Here is a 22,223-nt window from a genome sequence, read left to right on the forward strand (position 1 = left end):
AATCGGGTCTTGAGGCAAAAAAAGAGGGATTAAAGGTAGATGTGCTGCAATTAGGGATCCCAGCTTTTAATTGATGATCAATCCATGATGGTATGTAAAACGGTTAAGAAAACAGTGCTTGGCGGAGAGTAGGGTTAGAGTGATATAGCTTATCCCGATGGAAAGCCACCATATGAACAGCGTATTATGGATATTAGTAAACAATATATTTTTATTGTATTACAATACGATATCGACAGTGTATTGGAAAACATTACATTTATTTTATTGTATTACAATAAGGGTTTGTTATGGGATTCCAATATCCATAATACGCTAAAAACATTGGAATCCAATACCGTATAAACCCTTATTGGATCTCCATGTGTCGTATGGGGATCCAATAACGGTTTACGATTCCAGTGTACTTAGCGTATTTTGGATATTGGAATCCAATATATTATACCGGCTACCAATAAAACTGTATACGAGTTGGAATATCACATTCAGCACGACATTTCTTTGCTATGCAGTCTCTCCTTGTGTGTATTTCTGAGTGATAAAATAAAAAAAGTGTCTGTTGTCAAATTATGAATAAAGAAGCAAAACACTGGGCTTATCCATACCAAATATATTTAACATATTCCTGAACTGGACGATCTAGCATTTACTGCAAAAATAGTTAATTGTTTAAGACGCTCATTCAAAATCTTTGTTTGAAAGCAGAATGTGAAATCCTCACCTTTTAATGAAAACAGCACCTGCTAGCTGTAGCCATATTGAAACTGCAAAACAGAAATGTGTGATTAGTTCGCAACAAGTAGCAATCCTTCACTAAGCTGAATAGATTCAAAATTATGTCTCCGTTTGATTGTGGAAAAATAAGCTTCAATTTCACTGCCACGGGTCATTCTGAACTCATTCAATTAAATATATGTATCCACTCGTCTGGCTTCACTATTTCTGCTTCGCACCTAACTAGAGTATCTGGAATGCTCACCTTTGAGGAAAAATGAACTGGTGCTTGCTTGCTTGTAGGCCGTGGAAACTGGAAGAGAGATTTGCGGTTAGTTGCGTCCAAGTAGCAGTTACTTTGAGTAGCCACGTAAAGTACACTAAGTATGAAAGATCCAAAAATTACATGTGCGGGACATAGATATCCTTCTGCGACGTAACTGGGCACACGTCAATGTCGCCCGCGTGTATTACAGAAAAATAACCTTCAATGCAGGAGCCCCCAGTCGTTCTGAGCTCCGTCAATTAAAATGCTGTACCGATCGTCTGGCTTCAGCATTCCTGCTTCGGGAATCTGGAATTCTCACCTTTGAGAAAAAGCAAACTGGGACCTGCTGGCTCTTAGGCCGTTGAAACTGCCAGAAAAATTTGCGATTAGTTGCATCCAAGTACCAATTTCTTTGACCAGCCACCTACAGCACACTAAGCCGGATAAATTCAAAATTACATGTGCGCGACATAATATGCCCCTTGTGAGAAAACTGAGCACATGTTTTGTCGCCTACAGCACCACTGAAGCCAGACAGACAAGCGGTACGGCATATTTAATTGACGGAGCTCAGAACGACTGGAGACGCTTTGACTGAAGCTTGTTTGGCTGCAATACACGCGTGTATTGCAGCAAAACAAGCTTCAGTGAAAGCGTCCCCAGTCGTTCTGAGCTCCGTCAATTAAATATGCCGTACCACATGTATTGCAGCAAAACAAGCTTCAGTGAAAGCGTACCCAATCGTTCTGAGTTCTATCAATTAAACATGCCGTACCGCTTTTCTGGCTGCAGTATTGCTGCTTCAGAGCAATCTAGAAAATCTAGGATCCTCACCTTTGAACGAGAACGAACTGGCGCCTGCTGGCTTGTGGGCCGTGGAAACTGCAAGAGAGATTTGCGATTAGTTACGTCCAAGTAACAATTTTTTTGAGTAGCCAACTACAGCACACTCAAAATTATATGCACGGGACATAGATGCCTCATGCGACGAACTTCCTTCATCCTTGTTTTCTGTAAACTCTGCTCACCTTCACCACTTGCCTCCAATTTCTGCGCTACTTCTTTAATCTCGATTCCCTGGTTCCCAAAGGCCATGCCATGGCTTGTGCCAGTCACGGGTCTGTCAGCTCTGCAACCGGCGCCATTGCGGCAAAGACGCCAAAGCACCTGGCACTTGATCTGCTCTTTTAATATCTTGGGCATAGCTCAAAACAAATAGAGGGGTATCTGGTATGCCCTTTACTTATTTGTGGATCGTTCCGAATCAGAGGGTAGGCGCTTCTGCGATCTGGGTGCATGTTCGGTATTTTACAATAGTTGAAATTGAACTCTTCAGGAATCTTGAAACATAACAAACATAATGTGCATGCCAAAAGGCATAGCAAATGAAAAAACCCACTGTCTGTCTATTTTCGGATCTTGTCCGCAAGAAGCTGTCGTATATGTAGCCTCCCTTGCTTAAGCCGTTCCTCCCTAGTGTCCCGGTTGGGTCTCGTCCTGATGAATCATCGGTGGAGACCTGAGGTGCGGTCAACATAAGATTAGACCTTTTGAGGCAGAACCGTATACTTGCTGGGAGGAAGTACACCCAAACGAATTTTAGGCATGTCATTTATAGTGTGTTTAAAAATGAGAGACCTGGTGTAAAACGAAACGTCAATACTGACGCGCCCCTTTTGCGAACCTAAAACTTTGAAGGCCTTGCCCCTCTCGCTAGGGGGACAAGGCCCCCTAGCGAGGCCCCTACAAAAGCCTAAACCAAGCATACTCGTACCGTGGCTTGTTTTCTCCGTGCCGTCCCCGAGTTAATTCGGGCTGACAATGTGTTTTTTTTTCAAATGGAACCCACATTTTTAGTTTCGGTTTCACTTTTACAGGCAGGTAGATACTTTTGTAAAGCTTCCTCCCTATGTGCTTCCGAGTCAACATTTTTGCAATGGCCAACCCACGGGCTTTGATTTTGCGCTCCTTGACAAATGCTGAAACTCATATAGGCGGGGCAATAGCTCGCCTTGAAAATACTTGCTCTTTATGGCCAAGAACAAACTCGTGTTCCTGATTGGCAGCCATCTGCTGCAAAGTATACCTGCACATATCCTAAAGAACCCAGTCTTAGTCTAATACAGATGCTTTGTCCGGACAGAGACACAAAAGCCTGACACAAGACCACTATAAAGACAGGAAATAGAGTGTCTGTGAGGAATGAAACACACAACTCAGATAGGCATCAATCACTCACCTTGAAAACACTTGCGATGAGCGGCAAAGGGTAAACGTCTGGCCTTGATTGGCTGGTGATTGCCACCAAGACCTGCATGTACATGAAAGAACCCGGTTTTAATTAAACTTGAGTGTTTTTGCAGCAGAGAGACAACAAAATACTAATGCAAGACCACTACATATAGGAAACGGCATCCAAGAGGAATGAAACCCAAAACGCAGTATGTTAATGTTGGCTCTGTTTTTTCCTCCGAGTCACCCGTTTTCTCAGGCGCGCCCCAGGGCTCGGTCGTTGGGCCGCTTTCGTTTTTAATTTTTATTAACGATTTAAGGATACACCACCCCATTGTACAAAGCCGATTTTTTGCTGACGATTGAGTTTTATTTGCTAAGGTAAACAACCCGTCTGATCAAGACAAATTAAATTATTGTGTATCTTTAGTTCATGCATGGTACATAAAATGGAATATGGTTCTGAACCGCAACAAATGTGTTCGAATGGCCGTGGTGCGGAAGAACAACCCTTTGTGTTTTTGCATAATCTATCAATGAAGTACCACTCGAGACTGTTAAACAATATCAATACGTCGGAGTTTTAATTACCTCTGATTTGTCATGAAGTGCACATATTGAAGCAATGGATGGGGTGCAGGCTAGCTGGTGTAAATTGAGCATAGTTGTAACCCGAGACTGGGGATACGGACAAGGGACAAAACACAGAACGACAGGGACGAAGTCTCAAACACAGAACGACAGACTTCGTCCCTGTCGTTCTCTGTTTTGTCCCTTGTCCGTATCCCCAGTCTCGGGTTACAACTATGCTCTATGGACATATTGAGATTATGGCTCGTAAAGCAATGCGGAAGCTCTGGTTTTTGAAACGAAATATTAACCTCTGTTCACATCAAACTAAACTGACTGCTTATAAAACCATCATAAGACTAATGCTAGAATATGCATGTATTGTATGGGACCCTCATACAAAGCTGTCAATTGATATGTTAGAGACTGTGCAAAAAAAAGCATTGCGGTTTGTGTACAACCGTTTTGGTTTTATGTCATCCGTTTCAGGTTTGTGCCCAAGATTGTGATCGAGTGATTTAGCGACCCGGAGAAAAACAGAACGGCTGAAGTTTCTTTATAATATAATACAAGGTAATTTGCGACTGCGTCTTTGTGATTATACTTCATTTAACGAAACAAGGGCCACGAGATTCAAACACCAATTAAAATTTGTCGAACCATTATGTCGAATTACTTTGTTCAAAGCAGCCTTTTTTCCTAGAACCACATGTGAGTGGAATAAGCCTCCTGAAAGTGTTGTAAATTTGAGATCATTAGATTCTTTTAGTGAAGCACTACTCTCGCACTTTGTTGAGTAGTGGCTCTGTCTGTTTGTTTGTACTACTTCAGCTTGTTTTTGAATATTGTTTTTGTACACCTCCTGCCTGGGGATTCTGCAGAATGTTGGCAGTATCACCAAATAAATAAATAAATAATAAATAAATAAAATATAGGCGGGCCATAGCTCGCCTTGAAAATACTTGCTCTTGGTGGCCGAGAACAAACTGGTGTTCCTGATTGGCAGCCTTTGCTGCGAAGAATACCTGCACATATCCTAAAGAGCAAAGTCTAAAACAGATGCTTTGGTTGGTCAGAGACACAAAAGCCTGACACAAGACCACTATAAAGACAGGAAATAGAGTGTCTGCGAGGAATGAAACACCCCTATTGAAAATTCCATCAAGGTACGTAATTTGGGACACTGACTGCCAGTCAGCAGCCTTGGTGAAACGAGATGGACCATCAGACGTCATCTGATGGTCCATCAGATGACATCTGACCGCCACTGCCAAGGGAATTTCATCAACAAGGGCGGCATTTATATAAGAGTAAAGCTATACGCACTCATAAATATCGCCAAATGCCTCGATAAAACAAAATGTTCGAGAAAAAAAAAAACCAAAACAAAAAAACAGGACTACCGCGTACAAACACGGAAACCGTAACCGCTATGCTACGCCGTTTCTTAGAGAACTCGAGTTCACCATCCGTTTTATACGAGATGCTTCGGTTGCAAATGCAGTTAAGACTTCAGCATGTTATGCAAAGCACTCGTACATCACTCGCCGTACTTCAGCTCTACTCACCTGCCATGTAGAGTACTTTCGCGGCGTAGAACGATCCTTTTGTTCGCGCCTCTCCGGCCCAGTAGACCTGGTACAGCTTGTCGTCTTCAACTACACCGCTAAAGTCCCTTACATCGTCGGAACTCACAACAGGCTGGGTCTTGTCGAGTAGAAATTCTGCTAAAACATAAAACACTGTACAGCCCGGGCAGGATCGACAGGTTGGAGCAAGCGGGCAAACAAAACGAGTCGAGAGCGATCGTTCATGAAAGCTCGGCGAAGCCTCTATAGGCAAACCGAAGTCAGCGAAGTGGCGTTTTCGGCGTTCCGGCGGGCTTCTGATCAAGGTTGTCGGTCGACTGCGTGTCTTATCTCGAACATCAGCGGTTTTATGGGCTCACGTCCCGAAATCGTTTTCTTGTGCCTAGACTATTTTTCGTATTCATAGGTTTTACGATATAGTGGTATCCGAACGAACTTTACGTCCTTTGACCGTATGTCTGTTCGCACGTCAAAGCTTTTTGACGTACAGTCAGAGCCAATCGATGTACAATCAGAATCGCCACCAAGACATCTTGATGGCATTTCGCGGCGGCCGACTGTCACCAGGAAACCATCAGAAAGCCGACAAGTGGAGTCTGACTGGAGTTTGACTGTCGGTCAGAGTAACTTGTTGGCCAATCAGACATGTTTGACGTACAGATAGACACAGTCAGCGGTCCACTAGAAAACATTGACTGCCAAGCAGGGTTACATTGATGGATTTTTCCTTCGGGACACAACTCAGATAGGCATCAATCACTCACCTTGAAAACACTTGCCATGAGCGGCAAAGAGCAAACTTGTGGCCATGATTGGCTGGTGCTTGCCACCAAGACCTGCACCCAATCTTAGTCAAACGGGTGTTTTTGCAGAAGAGAGACAACAAAATACTAATGCAAGACCACTACACAAAGGAAATGATATCCAAGAGAAATGAAACACAAAACTCGTATAAGCGGGTAATAGCTCACCTTTAAAATACTTGCTCTTGGTGGCCGAGAACAAACTGGTGTTCCTGATTGGCAGCCATTTGCTGCGAAGAATACCTGCACATATCCTAAAGAACCCAGTCTTAGTCTAACACAGATGCTTTGGCCGGACAGAAACACAAAAGTCTGATACAAACCACAAAAAGTAGGAAATAGTGTCTGCCAGAGATGAAAACAGACCCAGGTGGAGAGGCTCGTTCTGTTTCGCCTTAGTGAAATAGTATAGCTCGTTTTTCTAAAACAATGCATATTTGCTAAAAAAACGAATAATATATATTTTTAGCGCCGTTAATAGAGTTCTAAAAAATTTTCCCTTGGTTGTAGAATTGTTTTGTGATATCCTTTTTCCATCTAAGCTGTTTAAATTTTTTTTCCTTTGCATGTGTCCTTTAAGGTGTCAAACTTCAAACTTAGACTGTAGTTTTGGTTTAGGTCCTCCTGGCGTATATTTTTATCCTTATAATTATATTTAAATAGTTTTCTTTTTCTATTTTTGAGGCATAAGCACTTAATTTATACACTAATTTACCTTTAGAAGCGTTTTAATTAAACTCCGTGGCTTCCTAGTGCTCGTAAAAGATTCTCGGTAAGAGCGGTTTTAAACTTTTGTTTTCTTGCTGTCGCTGCTGCTTGCTTTCTGACCTTTAAAATGCTGACAACTCGACAGAAAAGTAATAAAAAATGTGTTTCAAATGTGATGAAGATCTGCATTTCCAAGTTGTACCCCTGCTTCATGCCCCGACCATGCCACCATACCATAGCCGAGTGCAGTGACGAATGGTCCCAGGTGCTGTGACCTGACCGTATATGGCCTTACGGTGTGGCATGACTCATGCAGCACCTATGCTTCGCGATGGAGCCAGTGAGCGAGGTACGACATGCTAGAGCTGTGCAAGCCACAGCTTTACAGCCTGCAAAGCGTGGGAAGATGCCTCTCCCTTTGCAAAGCCGGCATTAGCTCACCGAGAAGCTATTGTAAGCACTAGAAAGCCAGAGTGTTAATAAAAGCGCTTCTGAAAGTGAATTAGTGTGAAAATTTTGCGTCGATACATTAAAACTTAAAAAAGGTATATATATATATATAAATACTAAAAAAAAAAGGAAAAAAAAAGTTTCCAGGTGGAAACGTTTTCAGTTCCTTGAATTCAGTTCCCTAAAGCCCGCTTCAGACGCGAAAATTTCGCCCAGCAACTTTACGTCGCAACACGGGCCGCCCGCGTTCACACGCAGCAACCGAATTGCTACGACTTGCCATCATCATGAGATTTTATTTTTCTTGCAGTATTTAGACGCACAGTTATATCCTAAAACATGTTTTTATATCTTTAAAGTGCGTTGAAAATACTAACTCATCTTTTTGAAACAGTTTATTACCAAAAACGATCCATTTCAAACCAGAACTAAGTCTTCAGTTGTCATCATCACCGCCACAGGGGTGTCACGTGAAAATATTGCATTCCTGATTGGCTAAAGCTGCTTCAAACATCTCCGAGTAGTCAGAGTTGCTCGTCTGCTTCAAACCAGACCCAATCTCAGCAATTCGTGTCGATCTAGGGAAAGTTAGGGAACAACCCGCCACCAACATCGAAATTGCGGGAAAAGTTGCCCCGTCTGAAAAGGGCTTATACTCCGTTTCATACATAGCGTGCAACGCAGTCAAAGCTAGCGCACCGGATTGCATTGCTGACTGTGCCTTCGTTCGCCCCATCAAATAGTGCGTCCCCTGCAAAACAATTTAAAAAAGTAAAAAAAAATGTGCCTCCTCGGGGCTAGTAACTGATAGTGGCGTTATGATTTCGACGAAGCACGAATGCTTTTCAATAAAAAGGAAAAGATAATGTTAACCACTTTAATTTATTTTTCTTTTCGTCCGTGCGGCAGCCCGCAGAGGGTTTTTGGGTTATGTGGCACTGGCTGGTTCTGAGAAGACGGCGTCTTACGCAGTAAGCTCAAGTACCTCTCCTGCTCAGATATTTTCGAAGATTCGTTGTGCGAAAATCTTGAAAGAGTGCCAGCAGATGATCGCCAATGTGTACGCGAGTACAAGAACACGCTCCCTGGAGAATTCGGTCGTGAAGTCCTGGAGACGGCCAGCAACGACACCGGAGTGTGCACCCGCACTGTCGTGAAGTGCAAGGCGCAGTGCCTATCTGGAAAGGTGGCGTTCCCAAAGCGAAGACCTCGCAAAATGAAAGTTTCGAGCACGGGGACCGCCAAGCATGACGAGTTCACACACGCCATTCGCCTGAAGGTGCTTCGCAAGTACTCTGAGAGGGAGATTCCAACCCTTGACAGCTATTTCAAAATAAATGGTACTAGCTGCAGCTACTTCAATGAATGTCTTATTAGAAATATTGGGACAAGGCTGCTATCAGGGCGATTCCTCATTCCACGCTTGACGAAAGACAAATATAACTCTGTGCCGGAGGCAAATAACACTTGCAAAGAAGCAGAGCAGATGGTAGCATTGTGGCCCCTCGGCGACTTGTAAATAAGAAGCAAGAAGAAAGGAGGAATTAAAATATGCACTTCGGCAATGCGCACAGTCTTGCACAAAACGTATGTCTAAAAAAGAAAAAACAAACAAAAAAACTTTGCGCACGTCAATGGGGTTCAAACCACCGCCACCGAGACTTCAATATCGCCAGAGCAGCGCCTTCTACCACTTGTCCACGAAACGCGCGGAGTAACGCATTTGTTTTCTTCTATTTTTTTCAAACCCACCACTTCAGTACCTTTGACAGCGTTGTACCCTATGTATGAAACGGAGTATAAGACACCCTATTGTCTTCTACAGAGACCATTTATGAACGCTTGGGTGTTTAAGCGATGTGCTACACATTTTAGAAAAAGAAAAAAAGAACATTGTGTATTTAAACGTTGTAGTACCGTTTTTTCAAAAGAAAAAAGCAAAAACAACAACAACAGAAAAAGACACTTCAGAGGGAAAAGTTAAGGAAAGATAATGTACCATTATGTTCAGTGAAGTTCGGTGACAAAACTCGGGACTCGAGCAGGAATCCCGTTATCCTTCCTGTGACCCCATGAGACTGTCTTATGGGGTCACACGTATGGAAATCTTATATCTCGGCCATATCTGGCCATATCAGACATTATATGATTATATACGGCCTATATACAGACTTATCTGGCGTATATACAGACTTATCAAGCATATATACAGCCTGATATGGCCTATATACAGACTTATCTGGCATATATACAGACTTATCTGGCGTATCTACAGACTTATCTGGCGGCCGGTTTTCAATGTATTAAAAAGTTAAAAAAGTAAAAAAAATTATTTGTTAGCAAACTCTGAATGACTCATTGTTCGCGACCTAATATTAGCACAAATAGTCCCAAACTTCAGCTTTGACAAGCTTAAGTTTGAGATTATTTGTGCTAGTTTTCACGAGGATTTCAATGTAGCTTAATTATTTCAAAGTGTCAGCATTACGCCCAAATAGACGATTTGCTAAATCCCCCAAGCACTCCGGCCCGTACTTCAGGAATCATGGGGACGGTGTTTCTTCAGCTGCCTAGTGATCGAAAATTCTGTGCAATTCTATGATTACACAGATTTGAGTGTATAATTCGGAGTCACCTTGAACACGTGCTGTACAGAACCCAAGTACCTGTCACACCACTTTAAAAATGTCCCGCCAATGTCAGTACTGTGCATTCCATCAACCTTCAACCTGAATGAGCTGCAGACATATCTCTTACATTATTATCATTCTCGTACAGCTTCAAAGACGCTGGCATTAAGTTAGAAACGCTAAAAATGCCATAAACAGCTCCGTTGAATCCGAGCTAAATCCTGGTTTTGGTTGTTGTGATTTCTCGACTTTTAAGTAATTCCTGCTAAAACAACAATCACGAGAATGATAATATGGTAAGAGATTTCGGCGGCTCAGGTTGGTTGAAGGTTGCACAGAATGTACAGTATCATAAACGCTGCCATTGACGAGAAAATTTAAAAGCGATATGACAGGCACTTGAGTCCTATGGGACGCTTGTTCAGGGTGACTACGAATTACACTCGAAACTGTGTAACCATGGAAGTGGTCAAAACTAGCGATAACTAGAGACCTGAAGGATCACCGTTTCCATAACTCCTCGAGTGCGGGCCAGGGCACTTGGGAGAATTGTGTACAATAAAAAGATATAAAGTGCTGATTTCAGGCTTTTGTACTTTTGAACTGCCTGGCCAGATCTGGAATTTCCTTACTTAGCCAGATCTGGGATTTCCATACCTAGCCAGAGGTATCAGGCTATATCTGGCAGATATACCATGTCAGGTTATATGTGGAAAATTTTTGATATGGCCATATCTAAAACCTTCAGATCTGGCCAGATATGAATTTTTTGTAAGGGTTGCTACCTTTGCTGGAGTTTATCTAACTGAAGTGCCTGTAGGAAAAATAGAAGAAATACATGTCCATAACACTCATTACTCACAAGAAAATTTGTCGACGTCCAAAATGACCCATGGAGAAAATTATGCGAGGAATTTTTCGGCTGCGTTGGCCGAGTTATCTCTCGTGGCCAATGTTTCACGGCAACTCTAATTCTGGTGAACAATTTTAGGGTATATTACAAAGAAAGTGCAATTTTGTTTTGTATGAAACTACACCACACAAAACGGCACTCTAATACAGTATGTTGAGGTACCTCTGAACAAACTCCAGGGTTTCATGGCGTCTCCTTATCCCAGGCAGCACAAGATATTGTGCCGACATTGGTCTCAGCATGGTTAAGGTGGCCCTATATGGGCCCAGCTTGACCAGTCTAGAGGAAGCATTCATGATGCCGGCACTAAACTGGCTACATGACGGCAACATTGGCCGTTTCTGCCAGCGTCCAACCAATATTGCGGCATCCCGGCTATATGACGGCAACATTGGCCGTTTCTGCCAGCTTACAAAAGATATTGCTGCATCCCGGCTACATGACGGCAACATTGGCCGTTTCTGCCAGCTTCCAAAAGATATTGCTGCATCCCGGCTACATGGCGGCAACATTGGCCGTTTCTGCCAGCTTCCAAAAGATATTGCTGTATCCTGGCTGCATGACGGCCACATGACGGCAACATTTGCCGTTTCTGCCAGCTTCCAAAATATGTTGCTGAAAATATATGAAGTTCTATATCGGGCTCTGTTTTGCAACCACCGAATGACGGCACTGCACCAGCGAAGTCGCGGCAACATCGCCGGGATTCTTCCATATGTACTAGGAATATTTAAACACATAAGCATTTTTGCCTATAAAACCTTAACCATCAGACTTTAAAACCTGAATTGATTGATGTTTCTTTCATCTTCGAGCGCTGCCCTTAGGCGTCCGTTTCTGACTTGAGCGGCGTTGCCGTCGGCTTAACAGTAAAGCGTCGGCGTAACACATTTTCGTGACGCGCCACAAAAAAAGCGTTACGCCGACGTGTTACGCGACGCGTCACGAAAAAGTGTTACGCGGCGCCGACGCGTTACGCGACGCGTCACGAAAAAGTGTTACGCGACGCCGACGCGTCCGGAAAAAGCGTTACGTGGAAACGTTACGCGACGCCGTGGCGTCACGAAAAAGCGTTACGCGTAACACGACGCGGAGGTGTCACGAAAAAGCGTTACGCCTACGCGTTACGCGACGCCGAGGCGTCACGAAAAAGCGTTACGCCTACGCGTTACGCGACGCCGAGGCGTCACAAAAAAGCGGTACGCTGACGCCGAGGCGTCGTGGAACGCATCGTCATAACGTTTTTTTTGGGACGCCTCGGCCTCGGCGTCGCGTAACGCGTTTTCGTAACACCTTGGCGTCGCGTAAGGCGTCCGCATAACGCTTTTTCGTGACGCGTCGGCGTGATGCTTTTTCGTGACGCCTCGGCGTCGCGTAACATTTTTTCGTGACGCGTCGGCGTAACGGTTGTTTGTGACACCTCGGCGTCGTGTAACGCGTCGGCATAACGCTTTTTCGTGATGCGTCGGCGTAGCGCTTTTTCGTGACACGTCAGCGTCGCGTAACGCTTTTTGGTCACGCCTTTGCGTCGCGTAACGAAAAAGCGTTACGCCGACGGCGACCGTAACGGTAGCCGTAACGCGTCGGCGTGACGCGTCGCCGTCGGCGTAACCGCGCTGTGCATTATGGGAAACGTGGCATAATGCACCGCGGTGCCGCGCGTGTTGCATTATGGGACGTCTCCCACAATGCACCAAGCGAGAGGGAGGAGGAGGAGATGGGGGAGGAGGGAGGAGGAGCGACAAGGATGAAAAGGAGGCAGGAGGAAGAAGGCTCCCCCCTGACAGCTCCCCCCCCTCCCCTCTACCTACGACACTGGTGTATGAAAATTTAAAATAACCTGCTGTTACTGAGCCCCGCAACTCGACCAAAGCTTCAGACAAAAAAAAAAGATATACAAATAATTTTTAAGCAAAACATAAAAACTCAAAACAAATATCCAATAATTAATTAAGATATTGCATATCTTCACATATAAAAAAAATAAAGTTAAATTAAGATCTCGAACACCCTGTTCCTTTTTTTTCTTTTTTGCACGTAAGTTGACGTAGATTTCAGTCAGCAAACAAAGCTTATCATGGAACGTATAACAGGAGAAGAAGCTGAGACATTATGTCTGCTCGCCCAAAAAATTGACTTCAAACTGCGTAGAGAACAAGATAACTCCAGTAATGGCTGGCCACGGTAGCGACACCGGCCACCGAAATATAAACTGCAGTAGAGTTGGGTCGAAACCGAAACTATATGCCGCAGTCGTACACTTGTCCGATCCAAAGCCACAGCCAATCCGAAGTCTAATCCAAAGCCACAAGCAACTTCTGGAGTCTGGATTCTTTTCCTTCCCGTCCGTGCAGACAAAGGCCGGTTTCAACCGTTTTAACCTTCATCGTGCGTGGGGCAAATGATTGTTTAGGTAAGTTTTCTCGATTTCATATTCATAATGCATGCCCGAAGAGTATCATCTACATGTGCTGGATGATCTTCCGAGCACCGTAGCTTACGTTGCCACCGTTATTCGGATGATATTTAACTTTTTTCGACGCTTGAGCGGCCTCCGCGATTTCGTGTCGCCTCGCAGTTCTGAGGGATGCTGGCTGCCTTCGGGAAACGATCGCTATCGCTTGTGGAGGCTGTTCGTTCAAGCCTTGCGTAAATGCTAGCCGCTATCTTGAGAATCCCGTGAATGTTCTGCGATACCGGAGCACTGCAGAGACGCTGATCAGATTCTTTCGAAAGTTCGCGTTGCTATCGGCGAGCCCTTCGGACACGCTGTAAGTGCCAGGCGCGCTAAACTGAGCTGTGCTGTCAAACGCTTGGATACGGATCTTAGAGCGAACGCCTTGAATGTGTTCGGGACGGCGACACGCGTGAAGAATTGGATGGTTTTTACTTTGACTTCAAACTGCTCGTCCTTTCTCACGCTTGCGACTGCGTATCTCGGTCAGCGCGCGCTGGCTTTTTTAGCTGCGTCCAGCGGGATGGCGCGGTTAGGGTGCTGGCGTTTAGCGGGTTTCAGCGGGTTGTTAGAACACGCTCCAAGCTGGGCGTCGTCCTAGCGTTCGCGTACGGCGTGTGCCCCGCGCCGGCCTGCTCTGCGTGTCGTCAGTGTTCAGGCGCGCGGGCCGAGAGTTGCTTAAAAGTGTTGACAGGACCCTGTTAAGCTCGTCACTTCCGTTGTTTTCTCCCTTACGGGCCCTGCATATATGTCTAGCCTTGCGAGCCACCCAGAGTACTACTACTGTAGCTAATGAAGATTATTACTATTTGCCTTAATGGCGTTTTAGTTTACCCCGGTCATATTCGTGACTTCTAGAACCCGGGGGTGCACACGTACTTTACATGGCTGAGGAAAGAGGTTATATGTAGCAGTGATAGAGTGCAGGCGAGCTGGTAATTAATCGACATCTTGTAAACCCTGAGCTGTTCGTTCGTTTTTTTAGCGTTCCCCATATCAGGGTTTACAAGATATAGGTTATACGATTTGATTAAAATGCTCAAGAAAGTTGCAGTGTAAAAATCGCACACCTGGCAGGTGCTCTCGCTTGTATAGTGGACAGCTCGCAATGAAAACTCCCACGGCTGTCGCTTTGCCATGGTCAGCACATTAACATTCTGTGGTGCTTAGGTGGTGGGGGCAGTAATGTAGGAAGGGGGAGGGGGGCGGCGAGCAAACAATTTTCAAGATGCAATTGCTCCCCCCCCCCCCCCGTACACACACACAGATGTTCAAAACTTCCGCTGCTGCCGCACCCAAAACAGCCATGACATCTATCGTCTACTTACAAACGTGCACACCATTCTATTAAAAAAGAAAAAAATCTACAGTAACAAATGGTTCGGGACCAGTGGCGTACCAACTTGTTTTTTGAGTGAGGGGGCAAACGACACCCTCCCCTCCGAGCCGGGAGGGCGGTGCCCTTGGTATCCCTATGGCGCCGCCGGCCAGTGTTTGCCCTGTCCAGTGGCGGCTGTTTAAGGGGTGGGGGGGCTGCAAAACACATTCCTTGCCCCCCCGGTTGGTACGCCCATGCCAGGGACTTTTCAAGCATTCCCTCATCTAGTAGTGTTGAAAATGTTCAGAAGATGTGTCTAGTCTTGTGCTGAGGTCAGGGGGGCAGTGGCATAGGAAAGGGGGGTTCTTTTTTTTATAATATTGTTTACTGGAAATGACTGATTTTCTTGCAGCCCCCCCTTTTCCTATGCCACTGCCCCCATCACCTAAGCACAAGACAATACACGTCAGAAATAGCACGCTGCTCTAGCTTTTTTTTTTCTTTCGTCGATAAAAATATTTAACCCTACAAAAAAAAATTATCGCCAGACCTTTTTTCTTTTCTTTCCTTTTTTTTGAGGTGGGGGGGGGTGGGGTGATGTGTTTGGGATTCTCTAAGTTTTGGAGTGGGTACAAGATACCCACCCCTTTCCCCTAACCCCTCCCTCCCCCTGCGACAAACACATACACATATATTGATCGTCTGTGTCCGATCCCCGTGGTGTGAGTACCGTTTAATCTGAAGTGCACCACCCAATGCTAATTAATTTTGTTTTAATAGAAGCAAAAACATTTGCTTGAAATTATTATAATTCTGAAACCAGAACCACCAATATTTTAGAGCGCAGCTCTTAGGGGCCCGTTCCCGGCTTAAGCGGCGTCGCCGTCGGCGTCGGCGTAACCAAGGTCATCCCAAGGTCACGTGACCCCCAAGGTCACGTGACCCCTCCCAAGATCATTCTCAAGATCACGTGACCCCTCCCAAGGTCATTCTCAAGGTCACGTGACCCCCTGAAGGTCACGCGACCCCTAAGGTCACGTGCCCTTGGGGGTGACGTGGGGTCATCTTGGGATCACGTGACCCCCAAGGTCACGTGACCCCTCAAGGTCACGTGACCCCTTCCAAATTCATCTCAAGGTCACGTGACCCCTTCCAAATTCATCTCAAGGTCACGTGACCCCTCCGAGGTCACGTGGTCTCCTCCCCAAGGTCACGTGACCCCCAAGGTCACGTGACCCCTTCCAAGGTCATCTCAAGGTCAGGTGACCCTCACGTGACCCCTCTGAGGTCACGTGACCCCCAGGTCACGTGACCCCCAGGTCACGTGACCCCCAAGGTCACGTGGGGGTCACCTTGGGGGTCACGTGACCTTGAGGTGACCCCCAGGTCACGCCTCCCCGAGGTCACGTGACCCCCTCCCCGAAGTCACGTGACCCCCCCCCCCCCCCCCCGAGGTCACGTGACCCCCCCCGGAGCATATTAAAGAATGAGGGGAGGAGGAGGAGAAGGGGGAGGGGTCTACCCTCCCCTCAGTACCCTTCACTCATCCTCCTCAAGAGCTGCGCTCCAATTCGGCGTTACAGGGATTTTTTATGAACTCGTCGAGGCTCAAAGCCAGTGTCATTCACAACACAAAGTTGAGAACTTCTAAACCACTCTGTTCATAGCGCGACACAATCACACCACACGCGAAGTGCAGATAAATAAAATCCAACACACCAACGGCTTTGTGCCAACGCCTTCGTACCCTAATCTCCTAGTACCCCCGTACAGCGTCCGCGCCTCCGCATGCAATCCGCACTCACACTAGAGTCTACTCACACACTTTGAGTGCGGATAAGAATCCAACACAATCCGCATTCGGAGTGCAGATAAGAATCCAAAATTATTCACACTCTGAGTGCGGATTAGAATCCACCACTATCCACACTCGGTGTGCGAATAGGGACAGCCACAAGCCAACTCCCACACCTGCCAGGCGCTCTCGCTTGTACAGTGGAGACACATTCAAATCAAGGAGATCCAGCTTTGAATGTGAAGGCTTCCTACTTCAACTTTTAAATACTTGAGGTTCTGTTAAAGTTGAAGGGAGTCTCTTAAAGCATTTTTGGAACCATGTTCAAAACCCAGTGCTGGGTACAATTTTAGTCTAAAAGGCTGGTCCACACTGTTGCTACCCGCTAGGACTGAGTCTGACAAAACCAGTCTTCAAGCCTCTTGTGACAGCTTATGATCGTGCTGCGCAGCAGCAATGTTATCCGTAAGGAACTTAAAACCCTGTTTTGTTCAACTTGGTCATAGTCGGTTGCAACAGTGTGAACCAGCTTTAACACTTAGGTGAATGTAATCAGCAGTAGCTTCAGGATAAACTTGCGCATTGTACTACCCCAAAGTATTTTGACCACATCTCCGGTGTTGATTCTTGATTTCTATCCCAGCACTACAGAACCCGTCAAAAGGCTTGTTGATTGCTGTGCATGTGCCTATCAAGCAAGCTGTGCTATTTCTAGGTGGTGTTTAATTTGTTTTGAAGTTCCTGGGGATCTTTTAAGGCACCGGTAGGTATGTAAGCTCCACATGCACACTGTTCTTAATACAATTACTTCATGCAGAAGTTAATTTTTGTTATTTGGTTGAGTTTAATGGTGGTGTCGTCATGGTCTTTGCACTGTCGACGACAAGAGAAGCGTCATGTTGCACTTGTTCTTTTGTTGATCCGTGAAGCAAGTTCTGGTTTCTTTTTTGTTCCAGAATGTCAGTCTGAGTCTTATTCATGATGTTGCAGGAAGTCTGTATGATGACGAAAAAACTGCAGGTGACTAGAAGCTGCCGATGAGCTGCCAGTCCGGATGGCAGCTATCAACACGGCAAGGGCCTGCAGGCGCATCAGCCCTCCCCCGTTCCTCTACTGCCATTGGAGACAGGATGCTTTGTAAAAGGTGAAACAGGGCCCTTGCACTGCTTCCACAGCGCCCTGCTGGATTTATCTCACATTTTGATTTTCAAAACAAACAACATTACAAACTGAAAAATACCAAACAAACGCCCACTCTAAATTGGAGATAATCATAGAGAGCTGGGGGTTGAGCACTTGTTAGGTACGATAGTTGGTAAGTGTTCATGGTCCCTTGCTTGGTCTGTGCACGGAATTACGAATAGCTGCATTTGCAAAGCTAGTTAATTATGCAAACACACAAAAAAAAAAAAAATGTTTCCTTTTTTTTTTGTTTACAAAGAATTTTGAAAAGTGTTCGATTAGCATTGGCTGTTAACAAAGCCTTCAATTTACTCTTCTGAGTTAGAACAAAAGAGCAACCCATCTTTTCTTGTACACCACTTTCTGTGGCAATAAAAAGAAAGCTAGGGGGGGGGGGGGGGGCAGGCAGGTGCAAATGGCTCTGTGTTAGCGCACACGTAGTTCTGCACTTCTTTTGGTCTCGGTGTGAGTTTGGGTTTTGGCATGTCAACCACGCAGTTGCTAGAGTGCATCTTTTTTGTACGAGGATTGCAGTTGAGGCAGTTGAATTGGGATCGCCGAGCATGGCAGGCACATTCACATCTCTTTACTTTCGGGTTACCCTGCACTGCCCGAAGGCATTATTTGGGGGGGGGGGTGAGGGGAGGGGAGGTATGTAGTCAGTCGTGAAGGTAGAAATACGCCCGTGCATATGTACCAAAAAAAAAACAACAAGAAATGCAGGCACACAGGTAAACACATTCAAAAACAAAAGCGAGCCCAGAATAAGATAAAAGCCACATTGGTTGCTCACATTCTATTGTCGGTGACAGGTCAATAAGGAAGTGGAAGCTGCTCCCACCTTTTTCCACTATAGCAGACTGAACCCTGGAGAGGAGGCGCCCTCCTTTCCAGCGTTTGCTCCGATAAAGGGAATAGAGGTGGGAGGAGCTTTCACTTCATTCTTGACCTGTCACCGACAATAGGTACTTGCCAACGTTCCATGTTTTTGAACGTAAGCCAACACTTTGACCAGTAGGATGAATTGGGCTGTTGTATATTGTGTGTATCAAGGAGCGGCCAGGCTCTTTAAATCGACTGCGAAATTCGGTTTCTTAACCTATCGCACTACGACTTTGTGCAGCGTTGCTCAGGGATGGTGCATTTTTTTTTTGTAAAATTTCCAAAGAGCGAACTTACCTGAGGAAAAAGTAAAGAAAGAAAAAGGCTTAGCTCCTATGGAAATGCGACGAAGCCAAAGGTCTTCAAGCAATATGGCGCCGTTTCACTAGAGAGACAAAAGATGGCACAAGGGGTCACGACTCCAATTGCGCCAACGTACGAGCATACGGCGCCAAAAGCTGGCGTCTTTAGCAGACAATCTTTTCGACTCAAAAGTGGCACGAGCTTTTCTGATATCAGTTGCCAATGCATTATTTTATTATCCTTACTGATAAAACATATTGAATGGACACATAATCGATTAGAAAAGTGGTTTGTTGGGATATTTTGACTGTTTTTTTCGGAGTACCGATGTCATCTGCTTTGCAGTTCCTTGTTGTTACCGGGCCTGTTTTTGTTTCTGCGACTGTCGCCGCCTGCGGAATGCACTCTACTTTTGAGTTGAAAAGATTGTCTGCTAAAGACGCCAGCTTTCAATGCCGTATGCTCGTTCGTTGGCGCAGTTGGCATTCTGGCCGCTTGCGCCATCTCTTGTCTCCCGTGCGAAATGGTGCCGTATCGTTTGAAAACCTTTGCCTTCGCCGCATTTCCATAGGAGCTAAGCCTTTTTCTTTCTTTACTTTTTCCTCAGAAAAGTTTGCTCTTTGCAAATTTTACAAAAAAGTGCACCATCTGTGGGCAACGCTGCACAAGTCATAGCGCGATAGGTTAAGAAACCGAATTTTCCGGTCAATTTAAAGAGCCTGGCCACTCCTTGATACACCCAGTAGTTACCACATATGTGTGCAGGTCACTCATGCAGTTGTTAATGACCATTGGTACCCAACTCAACCTCGTGCAGGGTGTCTATGAACTGGAAAAATGGTGATGTTGAGGAAGTTGGCGATTGCAAAAGCCTGAAGATTTCCACCCTAATCACCATCGATCAGAGATATTCAGCCTTCCTTTGTCTGAATGTCAGCAAAAGACACGTGTGGTGTGACACATAAACCTTCCTACTCAGGAACTCAGCCAGCTTGCCATAGTAAATCTCTGCTTGGAAACTATAGAGTCTTGGGAGAATCCAGAGATACAATTTCATCTCGAAATGTATGAAAAACACAAACTTCTGTACTCTAAGTGAAGTGTGGCTGCTTATGGCAGTGCTGCTTATGGCAGATTTGTGGAATATTTTCATAGTGCGACAGGTTGTCTTTAGAGCTACCCATTTGCTCCTGAATGGACTTTCCATGGGATTTTTTTTTAGGTTGTGGACATCATGGCTATTGAGGTAGTTTCTGCTGCGGGGAAGAGACTATCCCTCAGCTTGACAGTCCACAGAAGCTTTAGTGGCCAGGATTTTGGATGTTGTGAGAGCAATGACGTTTGCCTTTAGCTCATATTTTTTGCCAGAAGTTGTACAACCAACCGCCAGGGTTGTCTCATCCGACAGCAGGACATGCTGGCTACTGTGGCGTCATTTAATGCTGTCGCTTAGAGACCACCTTTAATGAGTGGGTGGTATAGAATGCTAGAATGTAGAGGTGCATTCCAGACACAATGCTGTAGCATCTGCTGCTGGGATGTTCTGATTGGTTCTCATTGCAGTCATTGCAATTTTCAGATTGTTTCTCTTCTTCAGTGGGAGCTCATGAAGGTGGCACTGTGCACAGAGGGACAGAGTGGCTGACAGTGAGCTGCCCAAGACAACCTGCTGGCTCTCGTGACCATCTCCGAAAGCCTCTGGATGGGCTAATTGACAGGCGTGCCTGGACATTTATAAACGGTAAACATACAATCTAGACTACCTTTGAATTACGCCTTGGTCTAACTGCTGTTGCCAGGATACTGTGTTTGGCTGCTAGAATTGAACTGGATATGCTAAGCGGCACATGTTGCCAAGTAGGGACACGCTGGGACGCTAATCCACAAACTGCGCTTCCCAGTCCTTGAGCCACCAAAGACCCAGCCAAAGAGATCCCGAGTCAAGTCAAAGTTTTCTGTTAATCTTGCTAGTAGCAGCGTCGTAGTCGTTAATTAAAATGTCGGCGTTGCCCTACTCATTGCGGCACACCGAGCAAAGCAGAGCGAAAGAATGGAGATAAAGACTACCAAAAGTGACTTCATTAGCAAAGTCCGACAACCCTTGCTTGCCAATAGGCTGACTTGGGGATGCCAACGATGATGTCACGAAGCTTTGGACAGGTTACATGTGGAAGAAAGGCTCAGTGCATGCCCTGCTATAATTGCTGCAGACATTCAAAATAAATGCAGTTTACGTTGACTTTTGCCCAAGTTTAGTGGAATTACTGAATTAACGAGCCAAAATGCTATGTAAGTCTGCTCCTAACTCAGATTTCTTACAAAGTGCTTCAAGCTCCCTTAAATGCTAGTTTGACTTATTTGCACAAGCCTGTGCCAGTGCACAAACTAGAGCCTATACATTGCTGTATTGTTTTACATTTAATGCACTGCCAAAGGAAAAGGTTCAGATACAATTAAGCCCAAGAAGCTAAACCATTAATTTGAATGTGACATACAGTAGACTCTCATTATTTCAAACTCCAGGAAGCCACGAATTTTGCATGAATTATCAAAAGCTCAAATTATCAGAAGTTAATCCAAATATGTTGCAAGATAAATTATGATTTTCTATATGAATGGCTACACATACAAAACAGATATTTCATGATTTCCTCTGCACAGGCCCATTAATCATAAGCTGGTATGCCATTCATGACACATTGGTAAAATTTATGACAAGTTCATTCAACCCTCAAAAATGTTGTTTATCGGGGACTGTTTAGACAGCACATGGCACCTCAAAACAAAATTAAGTTTGTTCAATCAGAAAAAAGTTGTCTATTAGGGACTGTTAAGCAGGGACCCATGAGTAATGGAAACTGGCATTGTGCTGCAGTTTCTATAGCAACTTGCGTGAACACTGCGATATAAAGCCATGCCGCCACATCACAGCATCCTTGCAAATTGATATGGAAACTGCCGCGCGGCGCCCGTTTTTGCCGCTCATGTGTCCTCTGCTTCAGAGACGTATATAGAGATAGTTTAACCATTCATTTGGATGTATAGAAGGCAAATGAGGAAGCGCCTCTCGCTTACGGTGGGCTGGGCGTGTTCCAGAGCATTTTCACAAATTCGTATGTGGCCAACCAGCAGCCGCGCATAATATCGTGGCAGTGGTTGTGAGAAACAAAATTAATGAGCTCGTCGGAGTAACTCTCAGTGACTGGGGTGCAGTGATGTTTTGATCGTGGTCATGCAAAATCACGGTATAAGATATAGAAAATATAAAAAAAACGTGCGCAACCAGCTGAACGATTGACGTAATCCGTACACCAGGCGTCGAAGCGGTCAGACTTCATTTGAGCAAAACAGAACTCAAGCGGAACATTAGTTTCCTACATCTACTTGCATAACCATAATCGAAACAGTGCG

Source organism: Ixodes scapularis, unplaced genomic scaffold (assembly GCF_016920785.2).
Source record: "Ixodes scapularis isolate PalLabHiFi unplaced genomic scaffold, ASM1692078v2 PGA_scaffold10__122_contigs__length_95168666, whole genome shotgun sequence".
Taxonomy (NCBI): domain Eukaryota; kingdom Metazoa; phylum Arthropoda; class Arachnida; order Ixodida; family Ixodidae; genus Ixodes; species Ixodes scapularis.